This window comes from Python bivittatus, unplaced genomic scaffold, assembly GCF_059951505.1.
Source record: "Python bivittatus isolate LINGU-HERP-01145 unplaced genomic scaffold, Pbiv_v1 ctg000020_np1212, whole genome shotgun sequence".
Lineage (NCBI taxonomy): Eukaryota > Metazoa > Chordata > Lepidosauria > Squamata > Pythonidae > Python > Python bivittatus.
Window position 1 is genome coordinate 60,019,435 of NW_028277030.1, and position 20,324 is coordinate 60,039,758.

Genomic DNA, 20,324 nt, shown 5'->3' on the forward strand with positions numbered 1-20,324 from the left:
TGCAGAAGAGTCAGGTCCTTCAGTCCTGTTGAACTGAAAGCACTGATGGGGCTTTTGTTAGACGGGGAACAAGCATAAAAATAAGTCACTTGCTTTGCTCTGAGACCTGACCTACTGTGAGTTTATAGTCCAATATGCTGTGTTTTGTTGCCCCAGAAAATCTGCATATATACTTCTTGCTCTGTAGCAGTTTTAGAAGGGTTTGGGAACACCAGAAATTGTGTCTGACAGATGCCCTCTTTTCTGGCAAGGTTGGGGCTGGTCCTACCATTAAGGCACCCATCCTGCCTCCCATTCTCATCTTCCACATCTATATGCCCACAAAAATATAAATTAATATACTATAATAATAATGTCATGTAATTGCATTTTCAACCTCCTTCATTAGACAGATACAACTGGGCATAGCTTGGGTCCCAATCTGATGCCCGTGCAATACAACTCCCTGAACCCCTCGGTTGCCTTGAATGCCTGGGGATTCAAAGTCTTGTGATCCAAACACACGGAAGATACCAGACTGGGGAAGGCAGCAATGTGGCAAGCTATTTTGAGGATTCTGAAGAAGGCCAAAAGCACACAATCTCTGGAATCAGGTTTTTGTTAAAGGCTGGAAGGAGCTTAACTGAAACTGAAATACATTTCTTACTCATTTCCGTTTGCATTTGATACTATCTACACGATAGATTAAATAATCACAGTGGTATCATATGTGTATCATGTACCTCCAAAAATGCCCTCAATACATTGCAGATGCAGATCAGTGGAAGCACAGCATGGTTATTGGGGGTGTGTGTGTGTTGTAATAATAATAAAGGAAAGGAAAAGGAACTCTTTCCATGTTTTGTGAAGTATGGCTACAGGAATGTTTTTAAATTTAAGCTTTAATTTTTTATGTCTTAGAAAACTAATATATAATTGAGGCTGGAGAAAAAGGCATAGAAAGAAGCGTATAAGAATATAACTGTGTCTGTTTATACATTTCTAAAAATACATTTTTAAACCTTAAAAAAAAGCAGTCTTCTAAAATGTAGCTCCAGACACTACCACCATCACCTTTTCTTCTTCATCATGTTTAAATGCTTCGTTGCAAAGCTGTGTCGGGAAACTTTCCTGAGAGGATTTACAAGAAAAAAAACTTTAAATTATAAAATCAACATTTGGAAGACATAGGAGAAAATAGAATGGTTCCAAATTACACCATATGGTTAAGGCATGAATTCCTGTGGCCTGTGATGCATTAAATTGTCATGTGGCTGGCCCTTCAGCAGAAAGTGAGAAAATATCCTGCATTCAGTAGTGACTCTAAAATGTTAAAGCTAATAGCATATGTTGCTAAAATTACTCCCAAATCTTAAGAAAATTGTGTGGGAATAAAGTACATGAACTAATCATGTTTTGTATCATTCTGAACTTGTCAGTCAGTCAGTCAGTCATTTTATTTCAGTCATTGACCAGCAAAACAAATCTTTTTTTGAAAAAGTCACATTTAACTTGCTGAATATCAGTTCAGCCTATATAACACAGAAATTGACTAGAATAAAAAAAGCTATAAAATCATACAAGTAAAATTGTATGTTTAAGGATTTTGAGCATAAAAATTAATATAGTAAGGCATGCAATTTGAATAAGGCAATTAAATGATTATTTAGAATAATAGAATAGTAAAATTACCAATCTAAAGTACAGAACCATTATAATGCTAAAATCCATGGGAAAAAGTACAATTAATATTTTATCTAGAGAAAATGCAGTAATGTAGTGTATAAGGAAGAATAACACATAAGTGATTATGGTTTCAAAACTAAAAGAGTCCAATTATAGTGACTATTCATTGTTAAAATGACTCTGGCAACTATTAATGAAAATAAGACAGAAGTAAGAATCAATTAACAGTAAGGACATAATACATTGTTATAAATTTGTGACTAAATGGATAGCTGCATTTGAAATGCTTCCAAAGGGAAAATATCTAGGAGGTGTTTGAAGAAAAATTATGGTCCTCATTTATCAACAGTAATTGGGACCAGGAATTCCATTGCTAATCGTGATTGGTTGTAAGGCACAATGTCATGTGACCATGCTGACTTATAACAGCAGTTCCAGCAGTCCCACTTGCAGTCATTAGGAGAATCCCACATGGCCGCAGTGTCCCACAGTCATGTGATCGTCAGTTGTGACCTCCTGCAGGCTTCCCTATTGACTTTGCTTGTCGGAAGCTGGCAGTGAAGGTTGCAAATAGCTAATCAGTTAACCGTGGGATGCTGCAATGTCATAATTGCAAGCCAGTTGCCAAGCGCCAGAATCATGATCACATGACCACAGAGATGCTGTGACAGCTGCAACTACAAGGACCTGTCATAAGTACCCCTTGCTCAGCACCGTCATAACTTCGGTCACTGAACAAGTGCACATTAAGCAAGGACTATCTGTATTGTACAAACTGTGAAACAGTATTTGGCTTCAATCATCAAAATAAAATCAGATTGATCTGATAGTAACAATTTGAGATAGAAGGAATCAGTGCACCCATGGTGTTTGGCAATGAGTGGGAATAGTAATTCCTGGTGAGTGTCAGCATAGAGGGGACAGTACAATATAACATGTTCCTGACTTTCAATTGCTCCTCCACCTCATGGACACAATCTCCACTCAAAAGGGATGTTCCGATATCTCCCCTCAATGGCTGCTGTTGGAAGGGCACTGAATCTAACCAAAGACAAAGCCCTTCTAAATGTAGGGGTTGTTATGCAACTGAGGTATCTGGCTGGGTGAAGTAAATGTGTAGAATGGCTCAAAAAGACGTTTCTGGACACGAGTGACAAATCTAATTATAACTCTAAGTAAATGGGATGCTGTTTAAGATTGCACGTTCGTAGCCCATCAGGGTGATGGCTGCCCATGAGAAGCCATAGGATTAAATTTTTCATGTATTGCCTGATACCAGGAAGGCTGGAAGCTGTCAGTCATAATTAAAGGAGCCAAGCTGGCTGGAAAAAAAAAAGCCAGTATGAAAGGATCTGAATCCAGGCAGAAGTTTCTATTTTGAGCAAGCTGGCTTCATGATGAAGCACCGTGTTTGGAATGCAGCGGGGTACTTGGAAGATAGATCTCGGGAACTTAGACTGAACTTTTTCAAGAGGAAGAAATGACCTATGAGGGTCCACCTGGACTCCAAGAGGAGCTGAGCTCAGATCTTGGCCAAGAACACTCTGAGTGCTGTGGGTAAGTACTGGGCTCCTTTGGAGAAGGAGAAGGATTGTAGAGCTGAAGCCGTTATCTCTGCATTTAAGACGACATTCTGAACTTGTCATGCCCATGTGCTTGCTTAATTTAATGTTGCCCCCAAAAAAGAAAAGACAAAAGCCTTCTGGAACTGCAAGTTGGTTAGGCCTGACTTGAGTCACTTTACCACTTGACACAGACCAGCCGGGTAGGCACTTCCTCTGCTACCTCTGCTATCATGATCATCCCCAGTTGCTCCATATTCCACCACATCCTGTCTGGAGAAAGGATGCTCAGAGTGAGGCAGAAGGGCGGCATCCAACACCGTAATCAGCTGCTCGTGCCAGTGATGGGCTCCTCCAACCCAACCTCACTCCACAGCTGCTTTGCCGAAGCCCTTGTGCTACAAGTGAGAAGTACTGAGTGCCCTCATTTCAAAGAAGCTAAGAGGAATGGTGCTAGCTTCCTTCACCAGATGGTAATTGCATTAACATATATTTTTTATTCTCTTTAAATATGTTTTACCATTGCACTAAAATAAGAATGGTGCTCCTATGTACAATAGCAAATACTGCCAGCCACTTTACAGAGTTCCTGGTTGGCATGTCTAGCTCAGTATCAGATGATGCCCATGGGCTGCCAGGCACTTAACAGTAATGAGGCTGTTATTGTTATTTACTATTCTGTTTTTCCTTAAAAGGAAGACCCTCTAGTGGTTGTTCAGGGAAAATGCTCTGGTTTCAAGCTCATACATATCAAGGGCAGCAGACAGATGGCAGGGAAGTTGCCCAACCCACCTTTCCTCTCAACCTTTGCAAGGGGCTGTGCTGAACTCATAGGTCTAAAATGACATAATGGCCTGTTGTAAAGAGTATGTGGTATAGTGCAGAAGTCCTACCAGTTGAAGGGAACAAGTAGACTATAGGTCAGTGTTGTCCAAACTTGGCCACTTTAAGATGAGTGGACTTCAACTCCCAGAATTCCCCAGCCAGCATGGCTGGCTGGGGAATTCTGGGAGTTGAAGTCCACTCATCTTAAAGTGGCCAAGTTTGGACAACACTGCTATAGGTATTTGATGTACTTCAAATTATCCAGCTGACAGTAATATCCCTCCAGAATGGAACTTTTTTTAAAAGAAGGTATCTAGTTCTTCAGTATGAAGACTAGTAAGGATTCATCATAGCAAATTTAAATGTCATTAGGACTATTTTTTACTGCAATAAAACTCCATCTGCTAGAAAAATCAACAACTTTGAACAATGCAGAGACATTTTAGCTAGCAAAACAAGTCTTCTAAAAAAAACCTAGCTAGGAGAACTGTTCCTTTTTCACGTTTGGTGGATTTGTCCTCTTGTTGCTTTGAGATCAAAGGGAAGGGGTGACTGACTTTGATAGCCTGAGGCTGGTTTTCTGGATCAATGTCAATCTTATGTTTAAAATTAACCATTACACTTGGAACCCTTAAACTTACTGCATTTGTTTTTTTCTGTTATGTTCTTATGTTCTATGCTATGAGAGGAAATGTTGAGATTTCACAGTTAACATGTTTTATACAACCTTAAAATTTTAGTCCTTTTCCATAATGTTTATTACACATAAATGTTTGCATTTCTGAGCAATTTTCTTAATACAAATTATGAAAACACACTACAAATAATTAGAGGGCAAGGATGTTTTCTGTTGTTCTCATTCATATTGCTAATCCCCTCAACCTGATAGGGTTATCTTTCCAAATAATTCCAAATGTTTTAATTTACCCAATAAATTAAAGCTGTGGATTGTTATCTCAAATCATTTAGCCTTGGCTACTGGGAAATGTTTCAAACGCATTTCTTTGCTCATTTTTCTGGATGTTCACAGGAACTTCAAACTCTTTGCTCTTCCTGTCCCGTGGCCCAGTTGCTGCTACTCCCTTATCTCGGAATGGATGTCAAGTCAATCACGAGGCCCAAATTTTTCTATTTGACCTTCTCTTTAGCAATAGATCTTTATTCAGGTTCTCTACCGAAATGAGGTAGTTATTGTTGTCCCACGATAACCAATCATGTCAACAAGCTCAAATGTTCATCCACTGGGAGAAAGAAGTGCATGCTAATATGGGGCATTTTTTAAAATTTATTTATTTATTTATTTATTTATTTATTTATTTATTCAATGTATATGGCCGCCCATCTCAGACAAGTGATTCTGGGCAGCTAACAACAACAAAAAAACAAATTGGCAATTGGCAGCTGCGATAACAACAAAACACCATCACTACAAATACAGTAGTCTTTGTTTAGTGACTGCAATTGGTTTTGGTGAAATGGTTGCTAAGTGAACTGAGAGAGAGAGAGAGGTGAAGATCGCTGGTTGCTGTCATCTGAGATAAAGTTCTCTCATACAGTGTCCTGTGTCTTGACCCATTTTTTACCCTCTTTTTGCCCCCTCACAGGGTGGAGAGATTGCCTAAACAAGCTATCTCTTCCTGAGCTGCTTTTCTCCACAGTGCAGCATGTCCTTAAAAGGTGATAACTACAATTTAACAAGCTCATCTCTGTGGCCTTAATTAGCTGATTAGAACCCTCTGCTCCCTGAATCTGGCCACACTGAAGACTTTTGTTGTCATAAATATGCACATTATTAGGAAAATGAATTTTTATTACCATTTATTATCACTGTATTTGCAGAGAAATGCAGGTGTTTCACTTCCCTTACTGCCATAAGGTAGGTCATAATTGTGGCTCTAGCTCAGGTTTGGTTGGGCTCACTCCTTGTCTGCCAATGGTGCTCTAGGTATCTCTTCAACCATTTCATCTCCCTCAGCTTCTCAGTAATCCAAGGGAAGTTTTGGAGTCTGAGGGAAAAGAGAGGCTGAATGGGCACAATCCAATCCAAAGCCCTCATTGTTTTCTTGTTCCAGGCAGCAACCAATGCCTCAGTCAGACTGTACACCAAATCTTCAGGGACAACCCCAATCTCCTCTAGAACCCTACTGGGTCCATCAGTCATCTGGACTGGACCAATCAAATAGTTCCAGCCTCACTGCAGCAGGGGAGAGCACCAAACAACCCCAGGGCCAACAGAAAATGATCTGACTATGACCAGGGAGCAATAGCAGTCTCCCCCTACCTGCAAATCACATTGCCATTGCTCCAAGAAAACTAAATCTAGCATATGGCCATCGTTATGTGTCAGACTCTCAGTGACCTGAGTCAGACCCATGCTGGCTGTGAACTCCTGAATCACCTCTGACTCTGCTCCCAAGGAAGGCAGGTTGAAGTCTCCAAGGGCCATGAGTCTGGGGAATTCCACTGCCAACCTGGCCACTGATACAATAGTAAGGGTCCCAATTGACCCCTAGAGCCCAAGCTAACAAACAGAGTCTTGCTACCAACTATCTGTGGAGCAGTACCTCTGGACACCACCAGAGCATCTTGACTGACATAGCCACCCCCTTGCCCTGCCCTGGTTCTCAGTTGATGCCACACGTGAATCTGGGTGGGCACATCTCCAAGAGGGAATAAACCAGGCCCAACCAGGTCTTGGTGCAAAGTTTTAAGGTAAACAAAAATCACCCTTCCCAACTTGGTCCTTTGGTGCCTTCAAAGGTATTGCATTTCAACTTCCATAACTTTAGCTAACATGGAGGAGGCTGATCTAGAGCCAAACCATCACACACATTCCTTGCTTTATTGTAATTTTCTTATGAGCATAATCCTCAAGCTCTCATTTTGGTAACTCTAACTTTTAATGAAGAAACAACATTTTCTGGTAGTAAGATAACCAATAAACATGTGTTGCGAAAGAAATTTCATTCTCAGAAGACAGTATTGTTACTCCCTCCCCAACCTCCTAAAGTACAGTTAGTAAACTCTGAGACAATAAATTGGGGAGGAATAAAGCATCTTTAATGATTTATGCAAGGAATACTTTCTCTAATCCGTGGTGGAGTGTGCTTACACTCTTCAAAAATGTTACAAAGTTGTCAGAACATTAAGTTTGCTCTCTGCCCTGACTTCACCCTGTATGCTGCCATTCTTTTTGCCCCATAGGACATACAGAGGATTTTCATCCTACCTTTCTGTCAGCAGTGGCCCTATCAGCTGAGATACTGGAGACTTAAAAAAAAAAAGTTTCCTTAAAACATCCAAGGAAACAGCATTTGTTTTAAAGAATACAAGGTATAATTTATTGCAAGCATTTGCTTGATCTCCTGAATCTGTATATAACCTTTGTCCGTTTATATTGTCAGCAACTGGACATTTTTTTCATACTGCAGAGCTTGCCCCTGAGAATAAAAGGGTCATACAAACCTATAGTATGCAGTATGCAGGAAATATGAAGTACAAATTGTCAGAATCACCAGGTACTAATTATAACAATTTAAAAATGCAGTTGTGAGGAAGGAAGAAAGTAGGGAAGAGGTTAACCTGCATAAATACACAGTCTTCTTTTGATTTGATGAGTTTTAGAAGCATGAGGTTGCCACCAGAGGTATTTCCTGATAGGTTGGTGGTGAGTAGATAAAATATACAATGTTTATTTGAACATGGTGAACCTTGGTTTGTTTATCTTGTACATGAAACACATCCAGTAGATCATGTTGGGCACAGTCCAGATAAAATACAATACTTCTAATTAAATCTTCTTTGGTTTCAGTGATCAAGAGTTTAGTACCTGCCCCATTCCTGGATGAAATCAACAAGTTCTAAAGCTGATTTGGCTGGATCACAACCACTATCTGTTTCAAATTCATCCTTGAAAAGAAATATAGATATTACACAGATAATGAATTGAATACACTTTTCTGAATGATTTTTCTTCCCACATCTTTGCTCAGTAAATAGATCAAGGACTAATACTGCAGTTTGCTTGAAGATCCTCAGGCTGTCTTTGGAACAAAAACTAGCTGATGGCAGGAAAAAGTTGGGTGTTGCATCATTCACTTGTGACTCATCTCCATAACAATTCAAGCAAAGCAAAATAAGAGCATGAGCTGAAATGCTCTTGTTCTTTCTCTTGGAAGGAAGTTTGGCTTTGGTATGCTGCATATGAACCCTAGGAACTTAGAATGCCTTCAAGAAAGTCGTTCAAATCCTTAATGTCTTTGTACAGAGTTTAAATGTATTTCTTTTAAAACAATTCATTTACTTTTACATTTGCAGCTCTGGAAAATTTGCTCTTTCACATGTGTCATACAGATTAGAGAGAGAGCAGATACATACACATTTGTCTGCCACAGTTTCAAGCTGATTGTGATGTCCTAGAATGGAATGGACAAAGATCCCACCTACCATTAGGCAAAGGACAGTCCCTGCCTATTCTGCCTGACCCCTCCTAGCCTTTTCCCCTTCTAAGAGGCGAGATCTGTGTGTGCCATGTAACCACTAGTAGCCTTCTGCTTCTAGATGAAGGGACCCTGGCAGCAAGAAAGCGCCACCGGTCAGTTTCTGCACAAGGGAAGGAGAAGGGGCACCATCTTGTCCTTTGCCTCAGGCAGCAAAGTGTACTGGGCCAGCCTTAGAGGCTCTATTAATGGAAAACAGTCTACCCTTTCAGAAATACTATTACATAAATCTGATGCAGGACAAATATTTTGCAGCTCATTAAAGACAGCTGTCTGTTAGGATAGGTAGGTAGATAAATCTATCTCTAAAACTGAGTATACACCTTGTGCAAAAACATGGTATAACAGTAACAACAGCAACAAAGTCAGCTGGATTTGCCCATCACAATGAAACATGAAATATGATCCCCAAATGGCAGCATCTGGAATTAATAAATACACTAAGCCCAAGTAAGGCAGACCACCCAATGGCTTAATGTGATGTGTGAACCCAATCTTTGACTCTCCAAATATCTGCCCTCCCAAGTCTCTTACAGAGGATGGGAGAGTTCTGGAAGTGTGGGTCAGTGGAGGAGCTGGGGTGGGGGAGTTCATTGCGTGGGGAAAAGGCCACTTGCATGCTATTGGATATAGCTCCTCCACTCCAAACCATTTTTTTATTTTTTAAAACCTGTACAATTAATGAGGAGGAGGAGAGTTAAAAAGCAACAATTTTTAAATTGATGTTTTATGTATTTATATATATTTATGTTTTTAATGTTCTGTGTGAGTTGCCTAGAGTTCCCCCATTGGGGGGAGATGGGCAGGGGAGAAATTTAATAAATAAAAAATAAATAAAATAAATAATTACCAAAAAAAGGGGGTAAAGGAAAAAAAAACCCTTCTTTATAAGTATGAGAAAGAAGCAAAGAGCTTTTTGTGGTATTTTTCACTTGAATTATCTGTATTTTTGGTCCACTTGAGTAATTAACTGGAATTAATTTATATGGTTTAAAACTTTTATTTTCCCAGCTTTTAGCAAATCAAGAAAGGGCAGCATGGAAATGTTTTCTACAAGTTGATTTTGCAGACTCAGCTTGAGAACTGAAACTTCAGATTTATTTCTTGCTCATGCAGCAATAAAGATTTTGCAAACAGTGTAGCCTGCAGCTCTGTTAATCATATACCAAGCTGGATGAGATACTAACAGAGCTGAAAAATCTAAAAAAGCAAAGGGGAAAAAAAGGTTATTATACCCAATACAGAGAGCAGGAAAAGCAGATGTATTGTCAGGTACAAATATTTGTATTGGCACTGCATGCATTGCCAACATTATCTGATGGGATGAAGCAATCTGTTGATGCATTTGTTCCATGCTGAATATGAGGCAATGCTGTCATTCTGTTTATAGATTGAAAGCATCCTGTCATCGCAAAATTTGCAGAATGAACTAATGTACAGAATTTTGGTTGGATGTAATCCTTGTCATTACTGGGGTGGAGAAATCTTATTTCAAATCCTAAATGTTAATAACGATTGAGTCCTTTTTCATTGGTTAGCTGTTAATAGGACCATGGGTAAGTCTGATCAATAACAACTTGTACATCATGTTAACTCACTATTTTGTTAACCATGGTTTACTGAATAAGCCACAATGTCTGGATTCCCACAGCACAGCAAATCAATACCCAGCAAACCACGTCATGCCTTCACATTTGAAAGAATACAGCTAGTGGGTGGATGAGAGATTTCTGGGAAACTATTTCAATTACTTGAATTCTGCAATGGGGAAAAGGCAGCATATAGAAATACTAAATAATAGTGTGCTAGGTTTTAGAATTGGTTGTTATGCAGTTGCATTTGACATTCTGTTAGCCGTGCAGTTTATTGAACCAATATGATATGTGCAAACCAGCTTCATATTGTTCCCAAGGCTGTAGACATGCACTTTCAATCCAGCTATAGATTGCTGTTGTTGTAAGTTCTAAATTGACATTCGTCCTTGAAAGCCCCCTTTTCACTTACCCAATTATATATTTATATACATACTTAAACATACATACAAATACAATCATCCATGCTCTTATTTGTTTTTAGCCAAATGCATTTCCTTTGCCTCTAACTATCTAACAGGAGGAGTCCAGTCACTGATTAATAGCAAAGTGCTGGCTCTTACAGAGAAGCATAAATTAAATCTATTTTGGGAAATGCCATGCCTCTTAGATTGTTGTATTCCTTGGATAATTGTTCAAGATTTGGGTGTTAACTGTTATTCTTCACCTATGTTTAATTAGAATGGAATATTACAGGCATCCAATGACATTTAAATCTCCGGAAATAATGTTTTGAAGAGTACAGACTCTTAATACACTGCATATGCCCTGGTTGGAGGGATCCAGGGCGCTAATAATTTGCTTTACCATAAAGTCTGTAGATGAGAGATCCTAGCTTGCATAGAACAGCCTGAGTATGCTTGGGATAAAACTGGGCTTTGTTTTAACAGCATGTGGCTGTTAAACACATGCATGTGGTTTTTGTTCCTGATGGAAGAATGACTTTGTTGATAACTAACACACAGGGAAAATTAACAAGAGTGAATGCAAAAACTACAGGGGATTAGTTTGTTAAGCATTCCTGGGAAAGTGCTTGGCAGAATTCTAACTACAGCATCATCCTATTTGGGTACATGAAAGTGCATGTTCTTTTGTATGCAAATGAGGAGATGAATTGCAGCAAATGTTAGATAAATTGTACGATGCAATGGGGACTATAAGTATGAGAATGAATGGATAAAAGACCACAGCTGCAGTATTTGACAGGGATGATGGAGTGCATTGTGTAATGGATGCTGAATGAATGGAAAAAGGAATGATCATTATGGAAGAAGTACGCTGAGGTAGTTTAGAGCCAGTGTGGTATAGTAGTTAAGGTGTTGAATGAGGAGCATGGAGATGCAGATGCTAGTCCACCTTCATCCACAGAACCTCATTGGGTGACTTTGGGATAGTCGTTCTCTCCCAACCCAACCGACCTCACAATATTGTTGTGGTGGGAAAAATAGGAGGAGGAAACACTACGTACTCTGCCTTGACTTCCCGTAACAAAAGGTGGGATAAAAATCAAATTAATAAAGGGAAAAGAATGACAGTTTGTTTGTTTGTTTGTTTATTTATCACATTTGTCACCGCCCATCCCATTACAAAGATAGATAGATAGATAGATAGATAGATAGATAGATAGATAGATAGATAGATAGATAGATAGATAGAAAGATAGAAAGATAGAAAGATAGAAAGATAGAAAGATATTAAAAAAAAACAAATTACTCAGGCGGAAGTGGAAGACTTTTATTTGGATACTAAATGAAATACTACAAAAGAGAAAGATGAAAAGTTTAAAGAACTACAATGAATGTTGTTGGTATGAACTAGATTTAGCTGTATTTCCTCTTCTGTTTCTTATCTCATGCCTCAATTTGTTTGCCTTATTAGTCTTGTTATTTTCTATATTTATGTATTCAAATTTATTACAGCTGCCAAACTCCAATGAACTCTAGGTGGCATATAAAAAAACAAAAAAAAATCCATAAAAACAGAAAAAAACTAAAACCATGCAGATGGCCTAAACAATCTAAAAACAACACAAATCAAACAAAACAAAATAGGTTCTCCTAAAATACAACAATACATTAACCCCAGGCCTTGGACCCAAAAGCCAGGTTTTAAGAGCTTTCCAGACGTAAGAGCTTTTGGTACTTTGCATAGCACAGTTTATCCCAAAAAGGAATAGTGACATGATGTGAAGAGGTTTGTTTGTTGTTTAGTCGTTAAGTCGTGTCCGACTCTCCGTGACCCCATGAACCATACTGCGCCAGGCCGATGTGAAGAGGACATTTATTTAAAATAAACCTCTATAGCAGTAATACCCAAGCCTTACAGTTTGCTGGGGTTCTTGCCCTCCTTTATCATCTCCAATTCCTTTCATTTTACTCTTGTACATATTGGCCATAGATAGTTAACAACATGTGCATCAAGGCAGGAACGAGGCCTTTCTATGTTCCTTAATGTGATGAATCATAGTCTTCAAAACAATGTTTACCAATCCTGCCAATTTCATAAATTAGTTTACCCATTCCATTGGGGAAGGTGACTAAAAAGGCAAATATCTGATACAGGGAGTAGATGTGGGTGGGGGTGGGGATTAGAAATGGTTATGTTAACCAACAAGGCTTAATGCATGGAGAAAAATTGCTTGCCAAAACCCAGCAGTTTGGTTACAGTACCCATGTAAGGGTACTCAGCTTACATAGGGCCCATGGTCGTCCACTTTTGCTTTAAATCAATGCTTGATGTCTGATCCTTATTATTAAGAGCAGAGATCAAAGTCATCTCAGATCTTGGGAATAATGATTTATGTACAAGGTCATGGAAATTTTAGGGAGAAGACAAATTTATGACTTTCTAGGAAGAACAGATGCCTTCTTCCCCTGGGTTTCGAAATGGAAACAATGTAACACAATATAAATGGTATTACTTCCTAAAAGAGCATATTTAGGTTGGAATTTTTTTTAAATGGGTTTATACAATGCAGTACTTGCTCTTTTATTCCATTTTATTCCTATATTTGCTTACAGGAATATGAGTTGCAATGGATAACATATGGCTCTGAGATTTTGCACACCCAATAATCTGATTGCATGGTGTCCTAGCAGCCGTGTTAGCTTTTAGGAAATCTGAACTAGTCAGCATAAATGAAAATACACCTGTCTGTTACTTATTAGAGAGCAATCAGTATCAGTCATGACCTTTGGCAACTGTTAATTGTACTATACCATATTATCTATCAATATAATTAGCAATAACAGAAATGCAAATACTGGCAGGTTTTAATGTTAACATTAAGAAAATCTGAAAATATGAGAAATGGTGAACAGCTATGTTTTTAATGCGATGAATTATACAGTAAAGTAGACTTTGTAATGAAATATATAAAGGAATCTGTACAAAAGAATGAGTTGTTATTTGAAAAAGAACAGTATTAACCCTGAGGAAGCAATCAATATTCCAGTCCGAAAACTAATAGATTTAAAATGTGTCACCATCCTTCCAAGTCAAGACTGTTTAAAATGTCTGGGTTTTGGAGGAAAAAAAAGTTTTAAAATTTACTGCAGAGGTTCATATTGCTAACTCTGCCTGTTTGCATATTAAGGAGATAGATGACAGACAGACAGACAGACAGATAGATAGATCTCAGTCTAGTTGGGGGAAACAGGCTACAAACACCCTGTAGAAAAGCTCTTTAGCGCTCTATCCCCATCATGTTTTTAAAACCCTGCTTAGAGCTCCACTGCAGTCACTTTGTAGACAGGTCACACAACCCTAGTGGGTCAATTTAAGGCATATTGGAAAGACCCCTTTAGGGAAGCTAAGCTGGGTCTCTAGTCCCCATCTGGAAGTGCATGACTAGTACACAGAGGAGTCATACAATCCCTCTCTACACATTCAGCCTCAGAGGAATGGTAGGAATGGGGGTATATTTGGAGAGGGTCAAGCCATCAATCATTTTGGCAGGCAGGAAGTCATTCCTGGCTTGATTTTTCCTTGTTTATATAAGTAACATATTCCTTCCTGCCCCAGCAGTATTTAACAAACAAATCTGACAGACTGTATCTTTGAAATTTATTGTAGTTGGCAGCATATGGAAGCTTGTAACTACTTGAAAAAACTATAATGACATTTTTATGAGTAAGTGGGGAAAAAAAACACCTTCCCTAAACATCTTAATCATTGGAGTAAAACTGATCCAACTCCAACTGAGTTTTACTGGAGCATGTATCCAATGTTCCTTGGGTTGTTACATATGATCATTGCAGTCCCATAAAAATACAACTTCAGACCAGATCATTTAAACAGTGAGCCTTTAGGGTTTTCTTAAAGGTATGAAGTGATACAGTTTGATGGATCTCTACTGATCATGTATTCAAAAGGGTGGGGCCATTGCAAAATAGCTCCTTCCCTTTTGCTCACCACTCTAATTGCTTTCAGGTAAACAGAAAGGGCCTCCAGGGCAGATTTTAATGTGAATCCAGGCTGGTGTGGGACAGAGCTGCTTTCCATTCCCCTTTTTCCACATAAACTTCTGTATTCAGAGGCAGGTTTTAAAGTCAGTAAATGCTCCATTAGAAAAAGAGTAACCAAAATGTGTCTGGGAAAATACTTCATATACACATCTTCAGGCCTCTTTGCACCATCCACCAGTTTCCCACAGCTCTCTCTTGGCTGGGTCTGCACAATGTACAAAGACATTGTGTTGCTAGTGTTGTTTTGCTTTACCATGGTGATTGAACCCAGCTTTTGTGAATCATGAACTATGTCTGATAGTTAACATGATAGGATCAATGTTAAATGTGAATAAGAAGCCCTCCAATTTCTATATATAGAATATAATAATGTTTTAATACTATTATAGCAATATAGAATCTGGTTTAGGATCCTTCCTTGCAGAACACCTTGAGGAATCAGGGGTTCCTCATGAAGGACTAATGCTACACCTTCATCCTCTTACAACCCTAATCTTTCCCCTTGTTTACATGTTGTTATTTGCATCTCACCCTGAACCCATGAGTGAAACAGCCTTAGGCTGTCCCTAAGCATACCCATTTAGAAATAAGGTTGTTTCTCCTTAAGCTGACACTATTCCACCACAGCTTTAAGATAAGCAAAAACTGCAACACTTTGTCACCTGTTATCTTGGAGGTGAAGGCAGGTGACCTGTTGTGGGTGTGATCAGAACAGGTTTTTGGGAGTGTCTACCAGCCTCAGCCATAGCCATTTCTCCCCCAGGCTTGCCCTCTCTATAAGAGTTGTGTTTCCAGAGTTCCTTTTCTAGCCATGGTCTCCCTTCCCTGATTTTGACACCAACTTCAGTCCAGGCTTTTGACAACAGGATAGCAGACCTCCCTTATTTTACCTGGGGAAAAAGAGGCATATGGCATGTTTCTGCATTAACAATATTCCCAACTGACATCAGTTGCTTTAGATGCAACAACCTGGCTTTTCCTCCTTGAAGTGTTCAGAAAATAATGAAGGATGTTGAGTTGGATTTTGTTGCTTGTCAGCTTGTTTTACTCCAGGGTTCCTCAACCTCAGCAACTTTAAGATGGGTGGACTTGAGGAACCCTGTTTTACTCCCAACCCCCGCTGAACTAAGAAACCTGCTTGCCCATTGATGCCCATTGATGGCTAGTTTCTGTTATTTATACAATCTATGTATTTGCACAATCAGGTCAGGGTCTGCTTCCCACTTCTACCCAGATGTCCTACCATATGTTTATTTCATTTTTTTTAAACTTGGGAGATGCTCAAATGGCATGTGAAAGGATGGTCAGACATATTATCCTAGAGAAACCCAGGCAGAATCTTGAAACAGGCCCTCCCTATTCAGGCTGCAATGCCTTGATTGATGGATGTTTTCCCTGTTGACTAATGGGATAGCATTAAAGCCAGCAGAGAAACCAGACACTCTAGTTATCGAGACTGGCACACTTATAGATCAGGACAATACCATTTGGCAGTGATTTGGAACAGACATATTGGAGTCAAGATAGGGATCAGATGGTCTTAACAAGTTCACAGAGAGAATAAGGTTGACTAATTTCATCTGCTTTTTTACCTCAGTGTCAGGATTGGGGTTGTAATTCATTTTTTCCCTGGTAGGGATGTCATAGCTTGTAAATACCAGATAAGATGCTAGTCTTCACCCTTGGGTCAGGACACTCTTATCAGAATCTGTTTGATTTGATTTGTTAAGGCCACCTGATTCCAAAAAGATGCTGGGTGACTTGCAAAAGATCAAATATATAATTAAAACACAGTTAAAAACATAACAAAATGTAACTTCCCAGTCAAGATAACAACAATAATGTTCAAAGAAACATGTCAGGGGCTCCGCTGGCAGCCTAACCCCAGACCTGGAAGCAGAACCTAAGGGACGTCCAGAGCACTTGGAGAGTGGGAGCCAATAGTATCTCTGGGGGGATGTTATTCCAGAGGGCAGAGGATGGATCTCTGCTAGATGGTCTGAAACTTAGAGCATTGGAGGTTTGCTCTTATCTGGTTTAGTTAAATGTTAAGTATATTGCTAAGGTTACAAGCCTGTCTCTAGTGTTATCAGTTATAAACACTCTCCTTTCACTTACGCATCAGCAGGTTCAAGCAAACATTGGGAAGTTCTCTGCTTTTATGGCAGAGTGCAATTAAAGATAACACTGAACCAGGGGACTCTAAAAAACAGTTCCATCTTCACAGAACTTATTAAACCAATTGCAAACCAAAACATGAGTGCTTACATTTTTTCCTCCTTTATCCTAACAAAGTCCAAATTCACTTTAGCAACATATAGATCTCAACTGGGTGGCTATGCTTTGCCTATAAGGAATGGCTGAGCTGAAAAGTAAAAACATGTATGGAACCATGTGATGGCTGAACATGTGCCAGCATTGCAGCTATGTTGGAGACTTTCTGGCTCTCATCCCAAAGCCCAGTCCTTTTATCTTCTCCAAGCTGCCAGTCTCCATCCTTGGAATCAGACCTTTTGATTTGATCCTCTTAGATCTTGCTTTAGCCTTTCTCCAGCCAAATCTCTTGTTCCAGGAATGGTTCAGAGAATTTATGCCACCAGTCCAACTTCTAGATAACAGTCCATGGCTTTTCTGTGTAGGGTTAACTGGTTTACCCTTTGGCATTCCCAATGGCTTCACCTTCCCAGATTTTTGCAGCTTTTGTCTTCAGCCATTTATCTAAATTGCCAGATGCACTGCATTTATGTAACTCCATATCTTTGTCCCCTGTACTTACTAGCTAATCTGATAAACAAGCTCCTTTTACATAATAATGCGTTACATAAAACGCAGTACAAATTAAGCCAAACTTAGTATAAAACATCAAATATACCAGTTTCCCAAAATAAATTATCAAATGTTATGCCGTCACTCACACTGTTTTGTCCCAACTTGAGAATGGTTGGGTAGTATTTTAACTCAGTAGAGGAGAAAGAAATTTAAGTCTGAAGCAAATTTAGTTTTCTAAGGAAAATCATTTACATAGTATCTTGATCTTTTTCTCCTTTTTTGTGTGTTTTGTGCTAACATTTTTCTGTTGGTTCTGACTTCTGTGACTTGTTCAATAAACCACATTAAAATAGAGCAAGACCAGCAGAATGTGTGAACCTGTGTCTTCTTTCACTTCCCACTAGACTTGTAAATACATTTTATGAGGTTTCCCAGCTTGTTTTTTTTGTAGCACCAAAGCAAGAGATCCATTTGCCTCCTCTGCTATTACCTTATGCCATTTGTAGGTCTGAAGTTCCCTGGGGCAGAAACCTGATATGCCTATTCTTTGTACAGGGGTGGTCCAATAGCCATTTCCCAGGGTGCTGGTGGTGGTAGTGGTGGGGACAATGGCATAAATAAAGCTTTTCCTGCATTTCTGTTATTTCAGGAACTATCACAGGTCTTGGACTTCAATCCTATAGTCCTCAAGAAAGTCCTCCATGACCAAAGAGTACCTTAGATTTCCCCTTCTAATGTGGAAGGAAAACACTAATATCAGATGCCTCTTCTATCAGCTTCATCTGCCAAACCAAGCCACCTCCAAAGAGAAAAGAGTCAGACTATTGATTTTCTACTCCGTTGATTACTGTTCAATTGGAAATGCTGCGTGAACAGAAAATGGGTGCATGAATGAATAAATTAAATTTATATTCAGCAGAAAGCTGGCACGATATATTTTCAGTTTATGTTTAATTGGTTGGTATGTCTTCTATTATTTTAAATTGTACCTTGTCTTGAGGACCCCAATGGGCAAAGATAATCTGTATTTGAAATAAATACACAAATTAGAAACAGTAGAACTATATCAGGATATTTTACACATCTAGTTTAAGATGAGTTGTCTGCTGAAGCCTATTCCAGTTGGGTGCCACTATGCTTTTTCTAATTTAGAAGCATCAAATTATGATTTTAATTAATTTGTTCTATACCAAAATTATACTTCACTTTTTCTCTTTGTTATTGTTGGGTCATCTGAACTATGTTGGCTGGATAGAGGGGCTACCTTCAACCTGCTTGAACTGTTTTTTATTCTGAAGTATTTCAAGGCGTTAGGATTATTGTAAGCCACTTCAAGAACACAGAAATATTTATGAATAAATAATATATAGTCAACAAATAAATACTATTTTGTTGCACATAGTCTATTGACCCTTACAAAAGAAAATAAAACCAAATAATAAAATATAAATATTTCATTAAAGCAAATATAAAGAAAAAACATAATATAATTGCTAATTCTAATATTTAAAAAATCCAACCATATATGCAGGTGGAGCAATAATTCAAAGTTGACAATCAAGAAATAATATTGTGGAATGTATAAAGTACACATAAAACTATTTGGATACAAAGATGTAATTGATGTATAAGATTGATCAAAGGCCATGATTGTGCTTAGTCTCAGAACTTAATTTTTATTATTGTTTTTAATTTTCTCTAAGCTAATCATTACATTACATGATTTACATTACATCATATACTAAACATAAATGACAAGACCAAAAAGGTATTTAACAATAGCTACAATAACATAAGACATGAATGTTTATCTTAGACATAACTTCTTAGGAAATATTAATCTAATGTTCAGGATCTCCATTCCATTATCTCCATTCATATGAACACACATACACACATCCATCAACAATTTATTTAATCAAAGGCCACCTCGATCACAATCACAACTCTAGGTGACTTACAAAATAGAAATAATCAAATTGGAACAAAAACAAAAAAGAAGGAAATAATAACAATGAGATGACTTCACATCCCATGTTGTGGAAAACAGAACCCTTTACAAAACAATACAGAACATACATTGGCTAACCAGATTCCAAACCACCTAGCCCCAGGGCCTACTTGAAAAGCCAGGTCTTACAGTTCTTAAAGGTTTTCTGAAAGCATGACAGGGTCAGGGCCATATGGACTTCCAGGGGCAAATCTGGGTATGGAAAGGCCTGCCTCCAAGGTCCTGCAAGATTGCTTTGCTTTACCAATAGGATCTGGAGCAAAGCAACCCTGCCAGAACTTATCAGAAAGGCAGGGGGGGAAAAAACCCAGAGAGGTGCAGCCTGTAGGTATCCAGAAAGCCATGAAGAGCTTGAATTGCATCCAGAAGCCACCTGGCAACCAGCACAGCTTGTGAAGTAGTGATGCTATATGGATGAAATGACATACTCCCATAACTACTTGCACTGATGCATTCCACACCAGCAGTAGCTTCCAAGGGGTCTTTAGGGGCAGTCTTATGTAGAGTGTAGTGGGGAGCAGCTGGCCCTTTAAATCAAAAGCCAGCCTTATGTGTTTGATCTCTCCACCAGTACCAACACCAACTAGAACCACCTCAGAGAAAAGAGGAGAACCATTGCTGTAGAATAATGCTGTCTATCCCCAACCCCAAAGGTGGTCCAGAAATATGTGATCCATTATATTGAAAATTTCAGAGAGATCAAGCAAGACTAGCTGAGTCACATCAACCCTGTCCTGTCCTGTCCTGTCCTGTCCTGTCCTGTCCTGTCCTGTCAGAGATCTTCTATAAGTGTGATCAATGCCATCTCAGGCATTCTCATCTAAAGCCTGCAGAAAAGGGTCCAGACAATCTGTTTGAGGGCCCTCTAGAGTTGCAGCCCTACCATCTCCCCCAAAACAGAGAGTTTGGAGACAGGTTGAAAAATTATCCAAAAC

The 20,324-nt window shown here is 38.9% G+C and overlaps 1 long non-coding RNA gene across 1 annotated transcript; it reads left to right on the top strand.

Annotated features, from left to right (window-relative positions):
* The first annotated feature begins 2,471 nt into the window (after positions 1-2,471).
* Positions 2,472-18,770, top strand: LOC112540448 (uncharacterized). The gene is made up of 3 exons (XR_003084537.2): positions 2,472-3,222; positions 3,422-3,700; positions 18,028-18,770. It is a non-coding gene; the product is annotated as an uncharacterized LOC112540448 (long non-coding RNA).
* The last annotated feature ends 1,554 nt before the right edge of the window (positions 18,771-20,324 follow it).